This window comes from Xenopus laevis, chromosome 7S (genome assembly GCF_017654675.1).
Source record: "Xenopus laevis strain J_2021 chromosome 7S, Xenopus_laevis_v10.1, whole genome shotgun sequence".
NCBI classification, from domain to species: Eukaryota; Metazoa; Chordata; class Amphibia; order Anura; family Pipidae; genus Xenopus; species Xenopus laevis.
Window position 1 is genome coordinate 66644137 of NC_054384.1, and position 27564 is coordinate 66671700.

Consider the following 27564-nt stretch of genomic DNA (forward strand, 5'->3'; position numbering starts at 1 on the left):
AAAAAATATTTTTTGGGGCCCCAATTTTTTTATCTGTAAGGGGGCCCTGGAGCCAATGTGTTTTTTGTTTTTTTAAATATTGTTTGCGGTCCCAATTTTTTTTAATTGTCAAGGGGGCCTTGGCACCAATGTTTTTTTAAAAAACTGGCGCCAATGTTTTTCAAAGTCACAAAAGGAGGCGAAGTTGAAGCCATGAGTTCAATTCTAGGGGGCCCTGGAGCCAATGTTTTTTTTTAAAAAAAAAATATTCTTTGCGGCCCCAATTTTTTTTAACATATAAAGGGGACTTGAACATCAATAGCTTTTTATAACTTGTATGTGGGGGGGTTACGTTTTTAGCGCTGATGTCTGTGTGGTCTTTTAACTGTGATGTGGAGTGGGTGGTATCTGGGGTGGGGCTCAGGTGCCAGTGTGGGTGAGGCGCAGGGGGCCCCAAAAATGTTGTTGTATGGGGCCCTGTGATTTCTAATGGCGGCCCTGTTCCCATCTGTAATATGTATTACACAGTAGATGTGGGCTGAAAAAAGACGCACGTCCATCAAGGTCTACCTTTTGTGTAACTGCTGATCCAGAGGAAAGTAGGGCCCTGACAGAAATAATGGGCTGATTTGTGGACCAATAAAATGGGATGGTATTGGTCTTAAAATGGGGACATGGGGAGCTGGTGGGGAGGGGCATTCTATATACATAAGTAAGCATTTGTTTCTAATTGGAACCATATTAAAACCATAGTTTCTGAATGAAAAGGGTTCTTAGTAAATAAGGTTTAAATATGCTGCTGATTTTACCTCTTTATTGTGTTTATTTGGGGGTCTTACATCTTTACGTTAATTCTAACCTTCCCAAATCTCTATTTTATATTACAGGAACAGCAAAGATGGGCATGAGTGCAAGTAGCCGGATTTACTACCAGTGGCGCTTTGAAAAGGTAAAGGTGCTCACAGCTAATTTCCTCATTTTATTTTCTGACTGCTGCGAAAGGTATCCAAGGGGTTAAAAGGGGGGCTAACCCAATGCTAACATGTCAGATCTTCTGCGTAAATACAACGAAACAGAAATTGAACAGGGTTTAGCATAGTGTGTGCCCTGACCTCAATGTTTTCTTGCTTCTTACATTTTTCTAGCCCGCACCGTGGATCTCGCCTGATCTGGGCATCTTTGAGATCAGGGATTTTGAGGATCCACTCGCGGGCCCTTATCTCGAGTGCATCAGGGACAAGATCACCTTTGACATCAGGTTTGCACTCTACGATCTGTGGATGGCCAAGGACTGCGTGAAGATCACAAAATGGTGGAAATTACACCTTAAGAACGAGTTCTGGCAGGACAACAGATACATCAAGGCCCACCTGAAACACCTCTACAAAGAGCTAGAGAAGATCAACAAGGCCATACTGATTAAGAACAATGAGAGATATTCAGGTGCCGTATATAATCCATCCTTTTCTTTCCCACACTTGGTCAAACATTTCATTTTGCTTAATCACCTGATTTGTGCTTAATGTGCTCCTAAATATTACAGGTGTGGGATCCGTTATCCGGAAACCCATTATCCAAGAAGCTCCGAATTACGGAAAGTCCATCTCCCATATACTTCAACTAATCCAATTTTTTTTAAAATGATTTCCCTTTTCTCTGTAATAATAAAACAGTTTCATGTACTTGATTCAAACTAAGATAAAGTTATTAGAAGCAAATTCACCCTATTGGGTTTATTTAATGTTTACATGGTTTTCTAGTAGACTTGAGGTATGAAGATCCAAATTACAGAAAGATCCATTATCCAGAAAACCCCAGGTCCCAAGCATTCTGGATAACAGGTCCCATACCCATATAAGGATTTTACAGGTATATCACTTGCTAACGTAAAAAAAAATATGTAGTCTGAGTTATTTTGTTTGGTTTTACAGGTGGTCCTCGGATCAACTCGGCAAATGATACCAGCACCACCAGCAGTTTCCTTGGTACCAAATACCGATGTACCTCAGTCTAGGCACCACATCCTCAGGAAACAGCAGTAACTATGGGACATCTCAATTCCACCAGTGATGCCCCCCTTTCATCCACTGCACTTTCACCAGCGGTGCTTTCAGCCACTATAGTTCCACCAGTGGTTCCTCCCCTTTATCCAAAATATGGTGTTATACACAGGAACTCCTTTAAGCCACTTGGTAGACCCTGCATTCCTTTTCATTCCATCCCTCAGATGGGGGTCTGCAGGCTGCCAATGGAATGGAAAGGAATGCAGCATTCTTCATGCAGCTTAAATGTGTCCATGGTTATGCTGCCATATTCCCTTCTCTTTCTCATCCTTTCACCGCAGTCCCTTACCTTACCATATCCCCCCCCACTTCCCTTGATTCCATTTGGCGCATTGATCGTGGGAGCAAATCCGATTGCCTTTAAGGGGTCAGGAAGGAATTTTTCCCTCTAGAGAAGAAAATTGGCTTCTCAGAGGTTTTTTGCCTTCCTTGCGATCAAAAAGCACAGTTTATCTAATTATTAATAAAGCTGTGAATTACACAGATTAACCACAAAGTCATTGTGTGTATCTTTAATTGTGGGTATTGGGCTAGGGATTTGGCAGGGATAATATATAGAGGGGGAGGGAGAGACATTAGAATAAGGCTCTTAGAGTTCAGGAAATGGTCACATTGGTTATGTTTCTCCTTGGTTCCGGACAATGAAAGTGAAACAACATATAACTGCTGTGTCAGTCCTACTATCCTCCATAGGACTTTTAAACCTAAGTAATACTGAGAGCCAATAAATATCCTTCCTAAATCTCACCCTATCTGGCCTTCTGAGAACTCCTCCCTTTGGGCCTTTGGAAAAGGGCCGACCCCATAGTTTAGAAGGGCCCTGATGGCCTGTGTTGGTTTACGGAAGCCATGGAAATTGAATATTTAGAGAGAAAATCAGTTACATGGAGATCTGCAACCAAATTCTGTTTTAGAATCATCATCTCATGCTCTTTTACCTTAGTTGTCTAAAATTCCCTCGAATTAGGGAGGAATCTACTAATTTAACCTCTTCAGTAGATGATAACAAAGACAAATTATACTGGGTTGCAGCTGGATTAGGTGGGATTTTTATATAGACTTGACACTGCCCAGCCTTTATCACACCCATTTATTAGTGTAAGAAGGTATAATCTATAGAGGTTTTATAAAACAGATGTTGAGAATCAGACTCCTGGAATGAACACAGGGTTGAACATAGCTAGCTGTACTGTATGGAGGAAGGTTATACAAGCTAAAATTGCATTACACAATTCCCTCTGTAAAAGCAACAGGGTAATACTGAGGCTGTGGGTGGTTAAATAACAGCAAGACCAGTAGTTTTAGACATACAGTATGAATGAGGGTATTATAGATAAAGGGATCATGCAGGCAATTGGTTGGTGGAAGTGATGTCATGCGCACAGTGTAGGGGGCGTGTTTAGGTCAGGTGCCTAGGGGGGCATCGGATTTATATACAGCCCTAGGAGAGAAACAAATTATCTGAAATTAAATGTTAGTACCTTAAAATATTCAATATCATGAAATCTTTACGAGGGAACCAACAGCACTGCTTGTGCTATTTATTTCAGAACATGGAATAGTACATTAGCTCTGATCTATGTTTGCAAGTGATATCTATTGTTAATGTGGCTACACTTTCGAACAAATTAAGCCTATTGTGTGTATGTCAGAGCACAGGAATGAGATACCTGTACTTGGATTCTTTCTGGCACATCTAGATAAGTACACCAAAAGGGATTCTATACACTTACATATTACAGCAGAGTTCTGGTAAGCCCAGAGGAATGCCCAAGATGACCGTTTTATGGTATTTCTCTCGACCAAAATGCACCATTTCAGGGGCCGCTAACTACTCAAAAGTGCTGCACATTATACTTCATGTTTGTAACTCAACACAATACCTTTTAAAAAAAAAGAAATATACTAATTTTTGAGATACTATCTAGGCAGTTTTTATTGTGCAGCATAGTGGGATGTCTAAGCAGTTACTGAATGAAGCAACATTGCAGTGAGTTGGGACAAAGTGTATCATTTACGTTATATAAATACTTGAAGTCATATGGTGTATGAGCAGCACATAACATTTTCACAGGCAACACAAAGACAAAGGAGGTATGATAATAAAAAATGTTTTCACCAGGTGTAATTACCTAGAGTCAGTGTCGACTGGCCCACAGGGATACCAGGAGAACTCCCGGTGGGCCCAGGTATCAGTGGGCCCTCATGCTGCTAACATTTAGCATAGTTCATGGTCATTCTTTATTTCTATGAGAACAAAAAGACTAAATAGATGGAATAATAGATGATAGTATTATATTATGTAAAGAAAAGAGACGAGGAGAATAGCGGTTGAGTGAGGAGAGGAAGAATATTAGTACTGATAGTGGGCCCCTGGTGTCCCAGTCTGACACTGATGATCGTGTGGTGGGGTAAGTGCCTTCTCCCTCAGGGTCCCAGGCTTTGCCATTACAGATGCACATGGGCAAGATAGGCATGAAGTACAAGTCCAGGGGGGCAGTGCCCTCCCCCCCCCACTTGCCTCTATATGTGGACGCCCATGGCTGCAGGTGAAGTGATCCACGGAAGACAGTGCCATGGATGAAGAAGTACAACACAGTGGAAACATCCAGTTTCTGGCTTGTAATGCCCCTGTTCATTTATTAATACTTTTCAAAGGGAACAGGTTGCCCAGGTATGGGTGATGTGCGAGACTCTGATAGCTTGGCACTAAATGCAGAGCAGGAGGACACAGCACATTTTCCCTGCACCCCTTTCTCATCTTGTAAACCAGAAGGACTGGCCATACCGGGGAAACCTCGAGCACCTGGAATTCCTGTGGGATAATAAGCGTTTATAAGATTGGAAGGATCTTTAAAACCTACTATGGGCCTGCACCCATACACCCTGCACATTTTATAAATGTTCAAGATTACTGAGGATTGATTTACTTCCTGAGGTGACTGCAACCTTGTGTGACTTTTATGAAGAAACTGGCATCTGGACTCAGTGACTTTGAATGACTATTTAATTTTCATCAATTGTTTTGTCATTTGGAACTTACTTTTTATAAAAAGTAAGAAATTAGACTATCTGTGCCCCCTCGCTTCCGGGGGTCCTTTTATAGACCAGCGCCGCCGTCGCCGCCGTCACAATGATGTCACAAAAAGGTGTGGGGCGCGCAGACGGGAGAGTATAACCTGGAACCCGGAAGTCGGATGCCGGCATTTGAAGGTGGCCCGCGGGTATCGGGTCGGCCCGCACATCACTACTATATACTGTATATTGTATATTCGTCTGCAATCAGTCATATTGCTTTTTGGGTGGTAGCATTTAGTAGATCTGTTATGGGTTATTGTGATTATCATAGTCAAACTATGGGGCTGATTCACTAAGCGACGAAATTGCACTAGCGTCCGCTTCACTCACATCGCAACACTTCGACAGGTGTAGATTCGGCAGGACAATGCTAGTTCACTAAAATCCGAAGTGGCGTCCAGGGTGCCGAATGCTGGCAAAGTTGCGCTAGCGTTACTGCGGCAAGCGAATCGAAGTTGCGCTACCGTTGGCTAATTTGCATATGGCGGAAGTTAAAGTTGAATAGACATATATGTTGCAGCCAATAAATTATACTACACAAGCCTGGGAAACCTTAATAAAATAAAATAGAATTGTTATATTGCCCTACACATGATCCCAGTGTATAGGTTATGTGCGAAATTTTAGAAAATGTACAATCTTTTGCAGCCTATCACTCTGAAAATTAAAAGTTGCCAGCGTTTTTTGGGACTTAGAAAAATGTTCAACTATTTTTTGAGGAAGTCCTATCTACTCTATTGCACTTTGCCTGGTCTGAGGTGGCTAAGGCAAGTCTGGTGCAAGAGGTAACGTTCAGTAAAATCCACATCTTAGTGAATTCGCATAGTTACTTCCCTTCCCAGAGCGCAATTACTGCTATAGTCTATCTCCTTCGCTAGCAAAGTTACACCTGTGCCCGTAAATCGGCGAATTAGTGAAATGACATCACGCTGGTAGATTTTCGCTAACGTTAGTCACTTCGCCCTTTAGTAAATCTTCCCCTAACTCTGACTTCTGATTCCCACATGAATATTATTAAGACAAAAGAAGAAAGAAGTCCAAACTTATGTTCTCAAAACTTGAGTGTGTTTAATTGATGAATCTAAACATTACTATGGGCCTGTGCCCCTCTATTTTTATATATGATCCCACTCAACTCTCTGAAAGTATTATACCGGTATTTTATGATCAATGTAAATTATAAATTAAGTAGTAGTGCCTTTAGGGTCCCCCAAGAATGATTAGGTCTCAACCTAGTGTGATAGTATCCTGATAACAGTAATAGTTTTCTGGTCAACTGAAGAACAGAAACTATAAGCAAGATTTACAAAATAGTGTCCAGGCTTATCAGGCATTGGACATATTTTTGGAGCATACATTTATTCCACACTAACAACTATGGCAATGTTTTTTGTTCTGGTCATAGTCAAGAATTGGCATCCTCTTCTGAAGGTTCTAACATGAGAGCCACAATCTGAGAGTCTTTTTGAGCTGCAAGGAAATATAGCTCCTCTGGACCTATGTCCCAAAACCAAGGATCTCTGATGTCAAATGAAGATGTTAGTATGGATGGATTAAATGTGTCATGAGGTCATTTCATGAAAGAAACTTCATGCACCCTGTACTGATGATAAATTGAGCTGCTTAAGTTCACTGCAACATGAAGCGACTGTTGATGACAGATACAGTGATAAGCATCTTGCATGTGGAGATGGGGCTGTTAATGGACAGTATGGACAGCACACAAGTGCTCTGTTCTAATTAGGGCGTTTTCAGCAGGATTCAGAAGTAAAATTTTCCCCTTCCCATCCCTAATTTGCATATGCAAATTAGGATTCGGATTCGGTTCGGTATTCGGACAAATCTTTTTTGAAGGAATCGGCCGAATCCAAAATTGTGGATACGGTGCATCCCTAGTGCTAATGTGTTGATGAATTGGAAGCTTTTAACAGATTAAAGGTAACCTCATAAACTCTGTCAAGACAACAATGTGGGGAGAGAGAGAGCCACTCCCATAGGATGAGGGAAAGCAAGTGACAAATATGACATATCCAAGTCTGAGCCTAAGACATAACACTTAGATGCAAGTATATGTGTTTGCAGGTAGTTGAAGGGTTGACCTTCAAGATATGTTTCATGCAGGCAGGCCCGGATTTGTTGAAAGGCCACCAACGGGGGGGGGGGGGGAGCAGCATGAAGCCAACCACACCCTAATTGGTCTGGAAGCTCTGGGGCTGATCATGAAATACAATCTTTTTTAAAATTTCCCATGTGCCAATCCCCAGTGCTCCCGGCCTGTGCATGTGCACAAAAGAAGGGGAGGGGACAGGGGTGATGAATGGCAGCAGGCCTAGGGGTGTCCGCTATGTAAATCCGGCCCTGCATGCATGGTGGGGAGTATAAAAAGCCCTTGAACAACTAACCCAGCTTATGTGTTTCCTCTATGTACTTGAAATGGCAGGTCCTTTTTTGACTCCCAGTCCAAACCTGGCTTAGATGATGGATGTATAGACAGTTGGGTTAAGGCAAGTAACAAGCATGTCCCTCTCATGCACACATATCTCCCCCCCCCCACGCATGATGAACACATAACTTTGTTAGAACAAAAGTATCTAACTACCAATGTCAAACTATTTTGGATAAGATCATCCTGGACAGTAGCAAACCAGTATGTGCATAGCTCAATTGTAATTTCAATAAGTATAGCAGGCCATCTAGTGGCAGAATTCATGCAATGAGTCTTTTGGGCAAGAATCTGATGGATTACAACTTGGACACTTTTGAAGTGATTGGCACTTGAATACATTTACCATCACAAATCAGTCTAAAGACCTTATTTTATGTTGAGAATAGCAAAGTGCTTGGGCAGTGTGTTGCAGAGGACCTCTTGTCCTTTTCAACAAACATTTCCAGGAAGAATACAAAAAAATGTAACATCTCTGCCTCATGGATATAATAGTCAATGTAACGTTGATATCATATATATAACATCACTGACTGCCTCTTAAATGGGAAAGGTTTACAAGCTCCATTCTGTATACATTCAAAGTTGAAGTTTTATATGTTTTTGAAATGATTCGCCTTCCTATTCAGCCTGTTTCCATCCTGCAATAGAAAACTCTGTCTGGTATTTGGGACACTGACCCACAAAGAAATGCAGGTACTGTGAGAGCACAAGTTTGTTGCTGTTTTTTTACCGGTTATCTTTCTTTTCAAATCCTGTCCTATTTGCCTTCCATTTGGGTTTTGAGGTTGCTAAAATTATACAAAAAATAATGAATGAAAATCAAATTGCAAGTTTCTTAGAATATTACTGCCTACATCATATTAAAACGTCATTTTAATGTGAACTACACTTATAAGCTGTGCCGGGAATGGCTTTGTTTTGGTGTCAAAACAACACTCCCTTGAGCACACATATGTGCCAATATCTAATCAAATAGTTAATATTACCTAGTTCTCCAGTATCACCTTTAGATTCACTTGTGCCAGGGGACCCAGCTTTTTCATCTCTTCCATCCCTACCAGGTAATCCAGCATTACCATGTGTCCCAGGTATACCTGGAATCCCTGGTGTTCCACAGCAAGAAGGCAATCTTATTATCCTCTATTGAACTGGAGCATGGTATTAGGGTGATCAGAGATATAAGATGGAGCAATGGTATCATCCTATGGGGAAAAACAGTAGGAATGAATGGTAAAAGCAGGAGAGAATAAGACTATGCTTAGTGGAAGCAGAAAGGGAAATGTACTGAGATCAATATATAATAATGATGAAAAAATAAAATTATTTTTTTGCTAAACAAGATTCGGATACTTTCTGAAAATAGGTGGAATAGTGAAATGTAAACAAAAAAATCACAATATTCTTGATTCCTTCTCAAGTACAAGAATGTAGACTGTTTTGCCCTAACAAGGATTATGAGAGATACAGATTGAGACGAACTTGTTTAGTAATACTTCTCATATCCTTAGTGCTACCTAAAGAACACTACCAGATTATAATCACTATTGGCAGATCACTGCCAACAGACTTACCTGCAGTAGATGGAAGACTTTATTGCTCTAGTGAGGGGAAATACATTGCAGCAGACCCTGTGGTCCTGTACCCCCTGTTTCCCCAGGCTCCTTTGTGGGGGGACAGCTACTGTTTCAGGGGTTTGTACTAGAGGTGCAGAAAATGTTCACAGAGATATATACTCTAGTGTCTAGTAGTAATTTAAGTTATATAAAGCTTGCAATTTTTTTCCAATTAATACATATGATATGAGATAGGAGCTTAGAACAGCCCACAGTCCCAGATTTTTAATAAAATGTCTGAAGTTTCTCTTTGACCTTCTGCACTGATGCCAGAAAATGAAATAAAGTTTCGGAAACTTAATTTAAAAAAGATGCTTTTTTGGCAGAGGGCCCAGAAAACTCAGCAGCTGCACTTAGATACATTTGTAACTATTTCAGATAAGCAAAGATACAATAGTAACGATTTAAGATAAGCAGATCAAATCAAATCAATAAGGTGCCACACTTACACTAGATCGCCTTTTGCAGCGTCGGGTGCACAGCTATGTTCCTCTGTGCCCAAGGAAAAACTCCACTGTAAAGCAATCATTCCAGCAGCACTCCGATATGTGAATCAATGATTATTTATTCATGCCATTAGCAGAGTGACGTTTCAGGCTATTCCAGCCCTTTATCAAGCTCATATATTTAAGATAAGCAGGTCTCCCGGGAGACATGAGACTCACATCTTAAAGGGCAATTTCACCTTCATTAGCCAAACTGTAATTACATAAAACATGACCCTAAAACCCCCAGAAATGTCTTTGTCAGAAATGACTTCCCAAACCTGCTAATTTTTGTAATTGACATGGTATTTAGGAGGTGTGGCCACAAAATGAGTGTGCTCAAAAAATAACTGTTTGTCCCTCTTCCTGATTTTCAAATGTTGGAAGGCATGGTTTAGAATCAAATTTTCTATCACTTTACAAAAATCAGCTTCTGGATACAGTTCCCCTGAATGTGTTACCTTCATACTTGCTTCCATTGGCATATATATCCATGATGGCTTTAGGCTGATGGCAGACAGGGACATTAGTTATCTGTGATAAATCTGCTCTATTGTGGGAGAACAAAACAACACATTTTGCTACCCACAATTTATACTATTGTTGGAGGGAAAGTATTTTTAGGAGATTTAATCAAATCTTCAGTTTGCCATGGCCCTTAGTTTTGCCTAAACTGCTGTTGTCTCATGCTAGCTGGTTACAATCCTTTCCAGTTTGCAATAGATGTTACTCATGTGTTCAGTCAAGAAGGCAACCGGGGACATGGCCTTATAAGTTAGGGGATGTGGCCTGAGATCACTGGATATCATGGTTATCAACAGAGCTGTAAATTGAATTTGGCACAGCAGGGACAACTCTTTTTTTTCTATATTTGCTATACAAAGGGATACAATAAAACAATTCTAGGTTGTGTTTTCTCCTGTGCTAAGCACAATTCAAAACTAAACTCTACGAATTGATTTGGCTAGAAATGTCATATTTTTTTTGATCAATAATTTTTATTTCTTTTCAAAAAACAAAAATAAAAAAAAGGACAAGATCGTGCATTGCATGCATTCCATACATTACAATCTGTAAACAATTACATAGTTTAAACTAGGTATCCATTTCGTATACACAATTATATATCTTCACTTATACAGTATAGCAAGGAATACAATGCAACACTGGTATTGATATCATATTATGTACCACTGGAAAGTAAACATAATTAAACAAAAAGAAAAGGAAATAAAACAAAACAAACAACTTCTGTAAATGTCTCCTGTCATGTCTCATTGCAACCCGCGTTCTATTATCGTTATACCAAGAAATAAATGTATACATATAAAGAACACCATCATTTTACAAGGATACAAGATGTTGTGGGAAGCCCCCCTGATATCGATACTCCAACCAAGGCTGCCATTCCTTTAAAAAGTTGAGGTGTTGATCGTTGAGTACACTCGTCAATTTTTCATTACAAAATATCCAATCTAGCTTAACCTTTACCAAATTATAATTAATATATGGGGACTTCCAGGATTTTGCTATAACCTGACGAGCAGCTGAAAAATATGATTTATCAGTTTCTTCTGGGTCTTAGAAACCGAATCAGGAACAGCGCCCAATAGGGCCACAAATGGATCCCTCCTTAAATTAATACGTAAAATTGAAAAAATTAAATGAAAGATACGAATCCAGAAACGTACTACTTTGGGACAGGACCACCAAACATGAACCATCAACCCCTTAGCTGAACAACCCCTAAAGCAATTATCCTTCGCCCCTGGATAAATTTTGGCTAACCTGGCTGGAGTGAGGTACCACCGAAACAACACCTTGTATCCTGATTCTAAAACCACCGTGTTTATTGAGCAACTCTTCAAATTTTGCCAAATGCTTAACCAGTCGTTTTCAGATAGGTTTTTTTCCCAAATCTGTTTCCCACGTTTTTATATAAGATAGATCAATCAAATGATCAGGCGTGTTAAGTAGTCTATACAGAATTGAAATTGCGCCCCTAGGGGAAGCCCCATTTCTACACCACCTTTCAAAAAAGGAGGGTATCTTCTCTTGCGAAGTCGTGGAGGTCCAACACTTTGAAACAAAATGTGTGAGTTGGAGAGCTCGATAATATTCAGTTTGAGGTAAAGAAAAGTTTTCGATCAAAGCGTCTAACGAGTACGCTCCTCTAGGGGTCAACAAAGAGGAAACCGAAGTAAACCCCCTATTGGCCCACCATTTAAACTGTAAGTGAGAAATCCCTGGGGGGAATAAGGGGTTACCCAAAATTGGAGCAGCAGGAGTGTAATCCGAACGCTGATGATATATGGACGCTATCCCATCCCATACTGTAAGAGAAGTACCAAAACATTCACTACATCGTTTGGATCTCATCCCCCTAGGGATCCAAAGACAGGAAGATGTTACATATGGAAACGTGTAAAAATATTCTAAGTCAACCCACATCGGGGGCAATTCCGTATTATGCAGTACTGGTATTTGTGACAATTGTGCGGCCTTATAATAATTCCAACAATTAGGAAAACCTAAACCTCCTTGCAGTGTAGAACGGTACAGCACATTCTTATTAACCCTTGGGATACCCTTATTCCAGACAAACTGGAACATTTTAGTTTCCAGTTTCATTAGATCTTGGCGCAGAATTGGAATAGGCAATACTCTAAATAATATAAAAGCTTCGGGAGAATATTCATTTTTATGGCCCAGATACGGCCTATCCACGAAATATGATATTTTCCCCAATCTTCCAACAGTTTGCTCAGTTTACGGTACAGCGGAGGGTAATTGACCTGATATAGAGAGTCATAATTTTTCGTTAAATTGATTCCCAATATTGGAAGAGAATTTTCCTTCCATTGAAACTGAAAGTTTAAAGCCAACAATTTAACAGTATCTGGATATAGGCCTAAATTAAATGCCGCTGTCTTAGCGGGGTTAATAGATAGTCCCGAGATGTGAGAAAATTGCAGTAACGTATTATATAAATTTGGCAAAGTAGTCACAGGTCTTGTTATAAATAGGGTTACATCATCGGCAAACATACAAAGTTTATGTTCACTATTATGAACTTTTAAATCGCGAGTGGCTCAAGCGCCAAGTCCAACAATAGGGGCGACATAGGACACCCTTGGCATGTGCCCCTCGCGATTGGAAAGGGGTCTGAGGAACAAGAACCCACGTTAACTCTAGCTATAGGATTAGTATACAACGCCGAAATCCATGTGATAAAATTAGTTCCAAAGCCCCATTTCCCTAGAATATTATACAAATAGGGCCAAAGAATGGAATCAAACGCTTTCTGAAAATCAAGTTTAAGGATCATAGCCTGTTGTTGTTTCCTGGCAATCAGATTAAGTAAAATTAATCTCCTGGTTGCGTCTGACGACTAGGGATGTAGCGAATGTCGGAAAAAATGTTTGCGGACATGTCCGCGAACGTCCGGAAAAAATGCGAACGGTTCGCGAACGTTGCAAACCCCATAGACTTCAATGGGAAGGCGAATTTTAAAAGCTAGAAAAGACATTTCTGGCCAGAAAAATGATTTTAAAGTTGTTTAAATGGTGCAACGACCTGGACAGTGGCATGCCAGAGGGGGATCAAGGGCAAATATGTTTCTAAAAAATCCATTGTTGACACAGTGCTGCGTTTTGTGCTGTAAAGGGCAGAAATCACACTACGTCACTCAGGTGGTGTTTCTGGAGACGGTATTATTATTGATATTTAGGCAGAATGTGAAAAAGCTCACACAGCTAGGTGGCAGTGGTTTGAAGAACAGATGCAGATGAGAGATCAGCAGCAGGACAGACAGCTGCCCACAGCAGCTACATACAGAGCACTGCAGTAGAAGGTAGATTACTAGCCAGCAAAGCTACCTAACCTAAAATGTCCCTCAAATCCCTGCAGAGTTCTTTTTTTTTTTTTTTTTTTTGTAATCAAGTTTTGTTTATTAAACAAAAGTGCAATACAATACGTAGCAATTGTACAGTGAAATAACATCAAGAATTACAGAAGATAAGCAGAGAAATAACAGGTTCAAATGTACCATAATTGCAGCCAACCTCCCATTCTATCATCATTACGCATCATATATTAAACGTAGTTGTAAAACAAACATAAATTTGTCACCGCTTCAAGTGTCCAACAACAGATCTATATATATAGAGAAATTTTCCTTATTACTTGCCATTTGCAGGAGCGAATTGCCGACACATATACACAGGCAAGTCAATAAAGCAAAAAGTCTAAAAACAAGACATTGCAGAAAAGCAAGTATGAGTATAAACGTCTGATGCATATATAATACCAATTAATCGAGCTTCGCAATATAATCCCGCCAAGGTGACCAGATAGCCATATAAGTACCATATTTATTATTCAGAAAGGCTGTCAGGTCTTCCATGAGGCAAATATCATTAACTGCGCGGAACCAAGCGTCACGACTTGGGATATCCCTCAGCCTCCATAACTTGGGGATTTGGGCTTTAGCTGCCATAAGTAATTGCCTCAATAAGTCAGACTTTGAAAAATCTTTAGGTTCAAATTTGTGGAATAAGAGGATAGCAGGGGCATTCCATCGAACTCGCTCTCCAATAACTTCAGAACAAACCTCCATTACCTCTATCCAATAGGGTTTTATTAGAGAGCATGTGAACCACAGATGTTCCAATGTGCCAACTTCACTATTACACCTCCAACATAATGAATTGTCTATAAGGCCATGTTTTTAAGAACAACAGGCGTCCTATACCACCTAGATAGTAATTTGTAAGATGATTCCTGCATCCTGTTACTAATGGAACATTTAGATACAGTCCGAATGATTTTACCCCACTCCTCATCAGTCAGTGATATGCCAAAATCTGATTCCCATTTCTTAGTATATGCAGGGAAGGCAGGATATTTTTTATTGATAATTGTTTTATATAGAAGCGATAAAACATGTTTTAATGGGGCCGTTACAGAGCAGATTTTTTCGAAATCAGTTAAAGGTCTGGTGAGAGAACCTTTAGATTGGAGTGATTGTAAGAAATGGTTCACTTGAAAGTATCTCCATGTATCTTTGCTGTCCCAAACCTCTCTTATCTCCTCTCCTTGAGCCCGTAATCGTAGGAAACAGTTAATTGAGGGATTAGCCACCCTAAAGGCTGAGTCGTAACCTTTGTCTATGCGACTAGGTGGGAATTCTACATTATCATATAGGGGCATCAATGGTGAGGGGTAGGGCGCCAGCAAGTATTTACTATTGAGTTTATGCCATACAGTCAAGCTATTATCAATGAAAACATGTGCCTTTGCCAGTGGAGTGATGTTGTCTTTATGTATCCATGGCAAGCAGGCTAAGATATAGTCCGTCCATACGTTCGCCATGGCACGCCATTGAATCGGCGAAGAGGGGGTAGTATATTCTAGTATCAGAGAAAGGATTGCTGCGTGATAATAGGATTCGAAATCTGGCATGGCGAGGCCACCCAATGAGACAGGTTTGAATAAAGTGTCTCTACGTAACCTCCCTTTCTTTGATTGCCAAATAAAGGAAAATAAAGCCCCATTTAAGTCGGAAAAAAACATTTTTGGGATTGCTATTGGAAGCGTAGAGAAAAGGTAGATAAATTTAGGCAGAACATTCATTTTAATACTATTAATCCTTCCCTTCCATGTCAGAGTTTTCTTACTCCATCTCAAAAGGGACTGTTTAGTCTCATTAAGAAGTGGCACATAGTTCAATTCAAAAAGGAGTTTGGGATCTGCTGAAATATGAATACCCAGATATTTCAAGCTAGATTTTTGCCATTTAAACGGGAAGGAACTTTGGAGCTGTTGCTGGAGGGTCGAGGTAAGATTAATGGATAAAGCTTCCGATTTCCCCATATTGATCTTATAATTAGATAATTTCCCATACGAATGAAGCTCTAACAAAATATTAGGGAGGGAAATAATCGGATTGGATACTATAAGAAGAAGGTCATCTGCAAAGACCGCCGTTTTATGTTCTTGAAGGGGGGAATGTAATCCTGATATGTCCACATTTTTCCGAATTGCTACTAATAGGTATTCCATGCATATCACATAAAGCAAAGGGGAGAGGGGGCAGCCTTGGCGTGTACCGTTGCGGATATCAAAGGGTGTGGATAGGATGCCGTTAACTCTAATCTGCGCCGATGGTATAGTGTAAAGGGCCATGATCTTGTCAGTAAACAATTTAGGCAAACCCATAGCTTCCAGCGCCAGTTCTAAAAAGGTCCAATTCACTCAATCAAATGCTTTCTCTGCATCTGTAGATAGCAACAAAGAAGGCGATTTCCTATTGCCATTCCACAGGACACCGTTAAGCACTCTAATTGTATTCTCTTTAGCTTCTCGCCCCTGAACAAATCCAACTTGATCTCTGTGAATACTATGTGGGAGAATAGGTTTTAGACGTTGTGCCAAAATTTTTGTATAAATCTTTAGATCTAAGTTCAGCAGTGAGATCGGTCTATAATTTCCGCATATTGTGTGGTCTTTATCTGGCTTTGGAATAAGGGAAATATGGGCAAGTAAAAAGGACGGGTCTAGGGGATTGTCCTTAGATATAGCATTAAAGAAGGGAAGTAAAACTGGTAGGATAGTGGGTTCACAAAGCTTGTAAAATTTAGCAGTATAACCATCGGGGCCAGGAGCTTTGTTTAATTTCAGGTGTTTAATGGCTTTGTGTAACTCAGGACCGGTTATGGGGTCTACAAGGGTTTGCCTAAACCGTTCCGGCACCTTAGGCAGGGCATTGGCCTTTAAGTAAGCTTTGATTTTCTCCTGTAAATCAGTTGGCTCTGTCCCAGATAGGGTATTAAGGTTATATAATTGTTTATAATAGTCTCTAAAAGTTTCCGCTATCTTAGATGGAGTCATATGAAGATGGCCGGCGGAGTCCCTAATTTGTCTAATATTGGCACGTATTTGCTTACTTTTCAGCGCTCTCGCTAGTAGCCTCCCCGTTTTGTTGCCATGTTCATAATATGTTCGCCGAACTTTAGAGAGAACGTGCTTAACTTGGTTATTAAGAAGTTGGTGTAGTTCTAATCTAGCTGAGGTCAATTGAGCTAATAAGGCAGGAGAGAGAGTATTTTTATGTTCCTCTTCCAAATATAGAATCTGATCCAACAGTTGACGAGTACGATCCTGTCTTGCCTTTTTAAGCCTAGAACCATGTTTGATCAAAATTCCCCTCGCTAAACATTTCATTGCTTGCCATTTGGAGTCAAGTGAAGCTGTGTCAGTGTGTAGGGCCTCCGTATATACTGCCAAAGTTTCCCGGAGTTCCCCAATACAATCTGAGTCATCTAAGAGTGATTCATTTAACTTCCACCTCCAAGGGATGTTAGGATTGTGGGGTAATTTCAGTGTTAGTTGAACAGCTGCATGATCAGACCACAGTATACTATGTATCTTAGAGAAGGACACCCAATCTAAGTGCTGTTGCGACATTAGTATATAGTCTATCCTAGAATAGGATTGTTGGGCATTAGAAAAAAATGTATAATCTCTTTCATTCTCATGAAAACATCTCCAAGTGTCTACCAATCTAGTACGATTCAAAGCCCTTTTAATTCTATTAATAATATTGTGGGGGAGCGGAGAAGAACCTCTCGAAGTGTCAAGCAAGGGGTTGAGCACCATATTGAGGTCCCCACCAATCATTATGAGGCCCTCCGCAAATGATTCTAAAACCTGCAGCAGTTTGAGCAAATAAGGAGCCTGGTGTCGATTAGGAAGGTATACACTTCCCAACGTGCATTTAGTATTATACAATAGGCCTTTAACAAAAACATAGCGACCTTCCTCATCCTTTATAGTATCAGTACAGTGGAAAGTAGTATTTTTATGCACACCTATTGCCACCCCTTTGGTTTTAGTAGCAGGATTATTGCTAAAGAACCATTGAGAATAGTTTCCAAACTTCGCCAGCACAGTATCAGATCCCTTAAGATGAGTTTCCTGCAACATTAAAATGTGAGCTTTCTGCTTATACATTTCCCGAATTATTTTACTTCTCTTTTCCGGAATGTTTAACCCATTGGTATTCAAAGATATGATATTAATATCAGACATTGTGAATCGGGGAGGTGTGTAAGGCAATATGAATGGACCGTCTCCCTTGTCTGTCAAAAAACAAGGTCTGAAGATAGGACAAATTAAGACATATTGTTGCAGCGCAATGACAAAAAAAAATAATAACAAAACCAAAAATCATAAAATCGTGAACTTGTTGTAATCTAAACAGAATACGTCGATATTGGGGTAGTGTTAGCCTACTCCATGAGTGGCTAAAAATCGACAGACACTGTCTGTCGGAGACCCCTGGGGGGGTGATAAACACCATAACACTGGCAGGGGAAACTTGCAGTCACCATTCCCGGTGTACATAAAATAATCCTAAAAGGTGCGTCCAAACTGGAGCAATATGATTAAGGCTAAAGCGGAGATATAAGTGTAACATCACAAATATTATAGTAAAGCAACTGTTAATGTCAGAAAAAACATACTCACAAAGCGTACCACGGATGTGAATAACCTAAAAACACATTAGGATATGAAAACCATAGTCCCAAGTGGGACAAGTAAAAGCAGAAATAGTCAAGTGTCATCTTCAACCTTCAGGTTTTTGGCTCTTCTCCGGTGTCATCTTGTGCTTCTTCTTCTTACTCTTAGGTGTAGACACCTCTGTCCAGTTGTCTCTGTCTGGTAGCTCTGGAATCGCTGGAGCCAAGGTAAGTTTTTCCCAGTCTGATAAATCTGGTTCCTCAATTCCACAAATTCTGCAAAATTGGGAGATGTCATCAGGGCTTGTGAGCGATGTTGTTCTGCCATCTCTGGTGACTTGGATGCCAAAAGGATATGTCCAACGATATAAAAGGCCCTTGTCTTTCAGTCGCAGAAGAAGTGGTTGTATGGCTCTGCGCTGTTGCAACGTGTACCAAGAGAGGTCTTGTAGTATGATAACCTCCGCGTTCATAAACGGAATGGATCTCAATTTCCTGGCTTTAGCCAGTATATCTTCTTTCAGACCGAATCTGGTAAGACAGCAAATGACATCTCTCGGTTTATCCTTAGGGGAACCTCTGGGTTTAAGTGCTCTGTGTGCCCTTTCCATATCAATATCGAATGTAGCAGGTTTATCTAGAACTTGCCTGAAAAGATGCGTCACAATGTCCATGAGGTTTTCCCCATCCGGCTGCTCTGGAATGCCCCTGAGACGAAGGTTGTTGCGTCTCCCTCTATTATCGAGGTCATCTAATCTCCTCTGCATGGTGGAGATAGTTCTCACATAATGGGCATTGGCAGTGGTTAGTGCCTCCACAGTATTTTCCACATGCTCATTCCTCGTTTCGATTTCAAGTACACGTGTGTGTAACGAGGTTATCTCATTTTTTATGCCAGTAATCTCCTCCTTCAGTGTGCTCTTAAATTGAGCTATCATGTCGGTTAAGTCCGTTTTAGTCGGAAGGGATTTAAAATGCGCCATAGTAATTTGTTCGGAACTTACAGAATCAGAATCCGATTCATCTGCGGGGCTTCTGGCACGCCGCGGCGCCATCTTGGATCCCTGTTGGCAGTGTTCAGGCTCCGTTGCATTAAAAAACTGCTTCAAAAGACGTTGCGAGTCTTTAGTTTTGAGGTTACGGCATTCCTCACCACCATAGTCCTTAGGTTTACCGTGTTTACCCATAATTTCCGTCCGCTTTTAGCTTCACACCGGGAATAGGCTGCAGAGCTCTGGTATTATGCGACTGCCATGTTCGGCGGTAAACCACGCCCCCCCCCCCTGCAGAGTTCTGTCCCTACAATACAGAGCAGTATCAAGTAGATTACTAGCCAGCAAAGTTACTATCAACTGTCCCTCAAATCACTAACAGCTCTCTCCCTACACTAGCTCTTCCAAGCACACACAGGCAGAATGAAAAAAACGCTGCAGGGCTTCAGTTTATATATGGAAGGGGAGTGGTCCAGGGGGTGTGGGGGTGGTCCAGGAGGGAGAGCTTCCTGATTGGCTGCCATGTATCTGCTGGTCTGGGGGAGAAATGGCAAAAAAAAGCGCCAGCTAAGGCGAACCCAAATTGGCGAACGTTGCGTTACGTTCGCGAACATTCGGCGGACGCGAACGGTCGATGTTCGCGCGAACAAGTTCGCTGGCGAACAGTCCGCGACATCCCTACTGACGACTGCCTACCATTGATGAACCCTACCTGATCCCTATGGATCATAGATGGTAACAGAACAGCCAGCCTACTAGCTAGGATTTTAGCCAATATTTTGACATCTAAATTTAGAACTGAGATAGGTCTAAAGTGTTTGCACTCTGAATTGTCTACATCCGGTTTAGGGATTGGAGAAATGTTAGCAGCCAGCGATTCTTTAGTAAATTGATCCCCCTTCAATAAGTTATTAAACATATCTACCAGATGAGGGATCAATACTATAGAAAAATCTTTATAATACAGGGCAGATAATCCATCCGGGCCTGGGGCTTTAGACATTTTCAAAGTCTTAACTGCTATTTTAACCTCATCAGGTATTATATCAGCCTCTAACCGTTGCTTTTGTTCTTCAGTAAGGCCCGGAAGGTTTAAATTAGTAAAAAAATTATTTATCAAGGACTCTGAAGGGTGAAAGGGCTCCGCATATAAATTCTTATAATAGGAAGCAAATTCTCTAACTATAGTATCTAAAACACCTGATATTTGTCCCGAAGGTAATTTTATCGAGGTTATAGGGGTAAAACCTAACTTATTTCTAAGACGGGTGGCTAATAGTTTAGTAGGCTTATTCGCTTGAGTATAATAGCGTTGTTGTGTCCACTTAAGGGATTTCTCAGCTTGTAGGGTCAAAAGTGAATCTTGCTCCAACCTAGTAGTCTGAATACGTGCTCTGAAATCTAATTGTGGGTTGGCTGCCTGATCCAATGTGAGTAGCTGGAGGGACTGAGTCAAACGATGTACCTCTGCTTCTCTAATCTTTTTCCTGGCTGCACCTATTTTAATGAAAGTACCCATAATAACTGACTTATGTGCTTCCCAAACCAATGATTTTGATGGAACCGAACCCAAATTATAAGCAAAATATTTTTTTATGTTAGATTCTACCTCCTCTACCACGTCTGGAACAGTGAGCAATGACTCGTTTAAACGCCATCTAAATTTAGATTTCGTCCCAGACCATTTTAAGAAGATTAACTCTACTGGGTCATGATCAGACCACGGGGATACCTGAATTTTAGTACGACGAGGAGATATCCAAATATGATCTATCCTCGTGTATACCTGATGTGGGTGAGAATAATGGGTAAAACCTCTAATTCCTAAATGGTCCTCTCTCCATGTATCTATCAGACCAGCCTTGGACATACACAATTTAACCTTATTAGCTATTTTTTTACTAAGTAAGGGTGTGTTAGTAAGATGGGTTGGGGAAGTTTGCTTATCCCAATAGCTATCTATGGCTACATTAGAATCACCGCATATCACAAATTTGCCGTGCCCTTTGTCTAATAGCATCTCTACTAATTGTTCAAAGAATAGATGCTGGTTTGTGTTCGGTGCATAATAAGAAAGTAACGTTAATTTGGACCCCTCAACCAAAACATTCATTAATAGGTACCGACCCTCAGTATCAGAGTAGGTGTCGAGTACTTGTATCGGCAAGCCTGCTCTAAAACAAATCGCCACCCCTTTGGTTTTATTATCTGCCGAAGATAAACATACCGTTGGATACTTCTTATGAATAAATTTCGGGAAAGAAGTCTTAGAAAAATGAGTTTCCTGTAAACAGAGGATATCAACTTTACGGGAATTGTAATATGTAAATGCCTTTTTCCTCTTAAGTGGGGAATTAAGCCCTTGAACATTGTGGGAAAGGACAATCAGCTCCATTGTACTTTAAGTCTAGGTCCTAGCCAACATACTCGTGATACATTTAAAATCCCTTTTAACCTGCTTAATAGTATCAGTAGAACACGGAAATACCATCTGGTCATGAAAAAATATAGAAAAAGGAGACATTCAGCAATATGAAACATAAACCAAACCATCAACAACAACAATATTAAGAAGCCCAGTCTGAGGCCAAGAGGCCTGCGATTGGCCTCAGTAGACTTCTTCATGGGAGGTCACGTTAACTCCACAGGTCTTACCCTTGTACCATAATATGAACTAACCCAAAATGCAGGATTACAAAAAAAAAAAAAATGTAAAAAATTAAAATAAAAAAACAGCATTATATGCATAAGTACTCAGATGTTTCTGTAACTGAATTATACATCTTCAACACTCAAACGAGCTGTAGCATATAGAGAGAAAAGAAGAAAAAAAAAAAAAAAGGGGGGGGGGGAAGGGGGAACCTGCAATCCACATATAGGCCCATAAGGTAGTCCAGGGAAAAACCTCTTGTTTAAATGACAAGGACTTCCTTCATCACAATTAAGTCGGCGAAGAATGTCTAGGGCTATCAGCCAAAGCCTTCTTGTTACTTTCTCGGACTCTCTGCCATATTGGCGAAATCGGAAGTTGCGGGGGTCGTTGACTGGATTCCGGACCTGATTGTGAATTCCTAATCAGGGGTTCCATTAAACCAAGCCGACAAAGTTCCTCAATGCCTTGATCCAGATCAGAGAAAGTATAACTTTTATTGTTATACAGGAAAAACAAGCGAAATGGAAAAAGCCATCTGTAGCGTATTTTATTGTGTTGCAGCGCCGTAACAATAGGGGAAAACGTTTTTGCAAAGTAGTCGGAGATATATCCGCAAATATCTGGAAAGAATGCCCCTCATATTGTAACTGTTGCGCTGTTCTGGCAGCTTGTAATATTTTCACCTGAGTCTGGTGATAGTGCAAGCGGAGAATAATATCTCTAGCTGGACCCTCCTTAGCCTTTGGCCGAAGAGCCCGATGAATCCTATCACATTCCAATCGCTCAGTAGACAGATCTGGTAGTAAAGTTGTAAATATTACATGAACAACTTGTTGTATATCCACCACCGATTCCGGTATTCCCCGGATATGTATATTATTCCTCCGAGATCTATTAACCGCATCTTCAATTTTATCCATGGCCTCTTTCAGTTGGGACTGTAGAAGAACAATATCCTGTTCATGAGCGTCCAGAACCGTTACAACATCATCTATTTTATGTTCCAAAATATCAGTCCGTTGGCCGAGATCATGAATTTGAGAAGATATCTTTTCAGTTATGTTATCTGCAGTTTTAGATAATTCCTGTTGCAAAAGTACCTTAAATTTGTCAAAGATTTCCGTTTCTTCCGACGACGTCAACTGTCGTTGAGATGGAGCTAGCTGGGATTCAGGGCCTGACCAGGAATCGTCCTCTGACAGCCTCGGAGCACGTCTCGTAGTTTGTGGCGTAGTTAAATAAGCCTCAACCGTACGCGCTGGTTTCTGTACCTTAGGCGGTGCCCCTTTGTGATCCCTCGGTTGCCTTTTGCTGGCCATTAATCAAATGTGCTGGGCTCCAACTACCGTTGAGCTAAAAATCTCAGGTTAGTCTTGTCCAAAATGTGAGTAAAATTGGGATCCGGAACTTGTGGATGAGGAGCGATCTCAATGCGCAGCCATCTTCGATCCCGCCCCACGTGACCTTCCAGAAATGTCATATTTTTTATACTGAACTTATTGTACCAGCCTAAAGGTTCAGAATCTCTGTAATAGTAATGATCCAGGCCTTCAAAGTTATCACAGCAGTTTGCCATATTGGATTTTGTTAGGAGTGTCTGTGATATGTACATCCTCAGTGTACTTTGAACAGCTGTTGAAAAGCTAAACTTCATCTCAAATCATTAGGCAGAAAACTAGATTTCCCTGACATTTAAGCTGATACTAATTATATATATTATATTGTGAGTGGGCCATGGTTGAGCTTAGGTATTGAAAGCAGCACAGAGCATGTGCAGTGAATCAGCATAAAAAGATGGGGAGCTACTGGAGCATCTTTGGAAGCACAGATCTTCCCTGCTAAAGGCGTTGGTCTTCTTAGGATGGTACAGAACCCGAAAACATAATATGCAGCATTTCTAGCCTACTTCTTAATGTTTTAGTTCTCCTTTAAGGTAAAGTGGTCATTAAAACCCTTTCAGATAGTGGATCATTTTTGGAACAAATATTAGGGCAGCTTTGCACCAGTACAGTTTTACATAGCAACAAACAGACTTTGAATTTGGATGAATGAAAACTGATTGCCAATTGGATTGGAAACACTGAATGACTGCAACAATTGTGAATTTCCATTCATTGCTCATCTGAGCCATTCCCCCCCCCCCCCAGAAAATCACAGAGATAATTTCAGGATGTGCACAAAATAAGTAGCAACTGTTGTTAGCGACAACTTTATTCCCTTGCCTCCAGCTATCTAATTGTGGCATTTCAATGTTTAGTACATTTTAACAAGTGTCAACTTTATATAGTATCAGTGAGGAACAATGCTGGAAAGTTGACAATCTGAAGCATCAGTTTAATTAGTAATTAGGATATTAAAGAGCAAGTAACAATTGAATGATGAAAAACCATTCCCCGCTCCCTCAGAAATCATACACACAGGCTTCACGTGTTACGTGCTGTCTATATGCCACTAAGGGGCCGATTCACTAACTTCGAGTGAAGGATTCGAAGTGTTTGAAGTGTTTTTTGGGCCACTTCGACCATCGAATGGGCTACTTCGACCTTCGACTATGACTACGACTTCGAATCGAAGGATTCAAACTAAAAATCGTTTGACTATTCGACCATTCGATAGTCGAAGTACTGTCTCTTTAAGAAAAAACTGCGACCCCTAGTTCGCCATCTAAAAGCTACCGAACTCAATGTTAGCCTATGGGGAAGGTCCCCATAGGCTTTCCTAAGTTTTTTTGGTCGAAGGATAATCCTTCGATCGTTGGATTAAAATCCTTCAAACCGATCGCACTATTTGCACTAAAATCCTTCGACTTCGATATTCGAAGTCGAAGGATTTTAATTCCCAGTCGAATATCGAGGGTTAATTAACCCTCGATATTCGACCCTTGGTGAATCGGTACCGGTAATTGGTAAATTATTGCATGGTGATACAAATGACAGAAAACCCTAGGTTCCGAGCATTCTGGACACCATGTCTTATACCATGGTGTGCTACACTTTACTACGGTGTGCATTGGGCTATTCTAGAAGCTAAAAAACAAATCAGTCAGTTGAGATGTTAAAGAGAGATACAGAGAGGGGGAGATGATTAGACACGGCCTACAGGGGCCCCATTTGTAAATCCGAGCCTTCCCACTGGGCTTACGCAAAGAAATCATCATTGCTTATCAGATAAGAATTTTAGAAATCCCAAATTTTCTTTTCAAAAGTGCTGCTATGCCAAATTACATTCTGCGGCCTTACCTTAATATTGATGTTAGTTCCCATGGATGTTGCTTGTTAAAAGATCCATGCTATAAACTCTCTAGCAGCCATAGATTTTTTATTGAAATTTTACTATTTTATTTATATTTTACATGAAAAACAAGGTGTTCATTAAGAAGCAATGTTAACAATCACAATAAATAACAAACATTACAGTAAATACTATAAAAATTAATAGTTCAATATTTTTCAAATAACGGTGAATTGTAGGATTACATAGAATACATTTTTGTATAACTCTGATTTTGTAGGCACTATGTGTTCATGGAACAACTGAGGATATTTTAGATTGTTTCTCAGGGGCGTAACTATAGAGGAAGCAGACCCTGCGGCTGCAGGGGGGCCCAGGAGGTATAGGGGCCCCACGAGGCCCTAACTCATATACAATTTCAATAAATATTGGAGAAACAAGTCAACCTCTAAATATTTTGGGGGCCTGAAAAATAATTTGCTGTGGGGCCCAGTAATATCCAGTTACGCCACTGTTGTTTCTCTTTCTATAGTGTCTAGGTTTTCCATTTGGAATTGAAGTTTAGGCAACTGTAAGTATTATCGAATCTTTAACCTATAGTTTCGCTGGTGTGAAGGGTTTATAATTCAAGTATCACCTTGCTCATGGTTGGTATAGATTTTTCGAACCATTTTCTGAAGATATTTATTCGTGATGACGCTAGTATTAGTTTTATATATTCTGAAATGTGTGTTGCATTATTGTCTTTGATTCTCCATGCTATTGATGTTAATTTTAAAGTGTTGGTCATCCCTAGGAGGACAGTTTTGGGAGACAATGAAATCTGTGAATGTAAAATGGTCTTTAGATGATTTTCAATATCTTTCCAGAACTTTTTAATTAATGCACATTCCCAAAGTAGATGAAATGGATTTGGGGCAGGAGCTTCGCATTTAGGGCAAGAGTTTCCTTTGAATGAATTCCTTTGAATGAATATTAAATCTTTTGTATGCTAAATGGGCTAGTCTAGAATTCTGTTCCCTCCATATTTTAGATGGAATTATTAATTTGTCTAAATTATTTATAGGGTTGAACAAAGTCTCAGTGGTAACTTTGTTTTGAATATATTTAGACCATTTTTTTGCTGTTGATTCCATTCGGTGAGGTGCAGAATCCATATTGTTCCATAGGTTTGATTGAATGAGTATGATGTTAACCTCTAGAGTGAAATCAATAAATTTATTAAAAAAAAAAAGGAGATATTGGAATTACAAGCGTTTTAAGGAATCCTTTGAGTCAAGTCTGTTGAACCAGTGTGAAAATTGAAGACAAAATAATTTCTCTTTGTCTGGTATATGAAATTTTAATTTGAAATCGTCAACGTGAATTCGTTGACTTTCCAACCCCATTTCAGAATCAGTGTTATTTTGATGATGGTAAGTATGTGATGTGATACTGTACGTTCAAAGCTTTTTGTTATACAGGTATGGGACCGGTTATCCAGAATGCTAGGGACCTGGGGTTTTCCGGATAACGGATCTTTCCGTAATTTGGGTCTTCATGCCTTAAGTCTACTAGAGATTCATTTAAACATTAAATAAACTCAATAGGCTGGTTTTGCTTCCAATAAGCATTAATGATATCTTAGTTTGGATCAAGTACAAGATACTGTTTTATTATTACGGAGAAAAAGGTAATCATTTTTAAAAATCTGGATTATTTGGATAAAAAGGAGTCTATGGGAGGCAGCCATTCTGTAATTCGGAGCTTTCTGGATATCGGGTTTCCTGGATAAGGGATCCTATACCTGTTCTAATGATTCCAGTAATGGCACTGCAGAAAGGATGCAGTTTCCTTCCCCCTTTTATTGTCCTGCGTATAACAGATCATTGTTCTGTCAGTTTTGGTAGGTGCAGAATTAATAGTATATGTGGCTTTTACAGACACACATCTGTCTCCACAGCTCATAAGCTGATTTAGTAAAAAAAGGAAATAGATTTGATGTTTTGTATAGCCCTACATGAACCTGCCATTGCACAGTATTATTGTATAATTGTATATCATGTAATAAAATAGGATATGGAATACTATAATTCTAAATCTGCCTAGATTTAACAAAAGATTAGATGTGTTAATGGAAAAATCCCATTCATTAAACCCTGAAGCTACTGTCTCCTCATAACGTAGTAGTTGCAGCTCCAGGGTTGCTTCAACTGGCACAGCACACTTGCATCCAAAGAATCATGCACAGGTGTTTTGACAGCAAGTGGTGGAAGAGACACTATATGGACTTGGAAGATTTTTAGTGCAATTGCATCCAAATTGTGTTTTTAGTGTGATCTAATTTTATCAGTTTCCATGCCAGAGCTGCTATAAAATACAACTATAATCTATTACTAGAGTATTTGTTGTTGCTTAAGATGCCAGCAGGCTCTCAGATTACCATGCAGAATTGTATTTACTAGGTAAAAGTGAAGGTACAGAGGCAATTTAAGATTTAAGAAAGGTATGTTAAATTAATCT

General features: G+C 40.1%; 1 pseudogene; it reads right to left on the reverse strand.

Moving 5' to 3' along the window:
• Window positions 1–4260: 4260 nt before the first annotated feature.
• On the reverse strand, window positions 4261–8767 carry LOC121396035 (annotated as a pseudogene).
• Between the last annotated feature and the right edge of the window lie 18797 nt (window positions 8768–27564).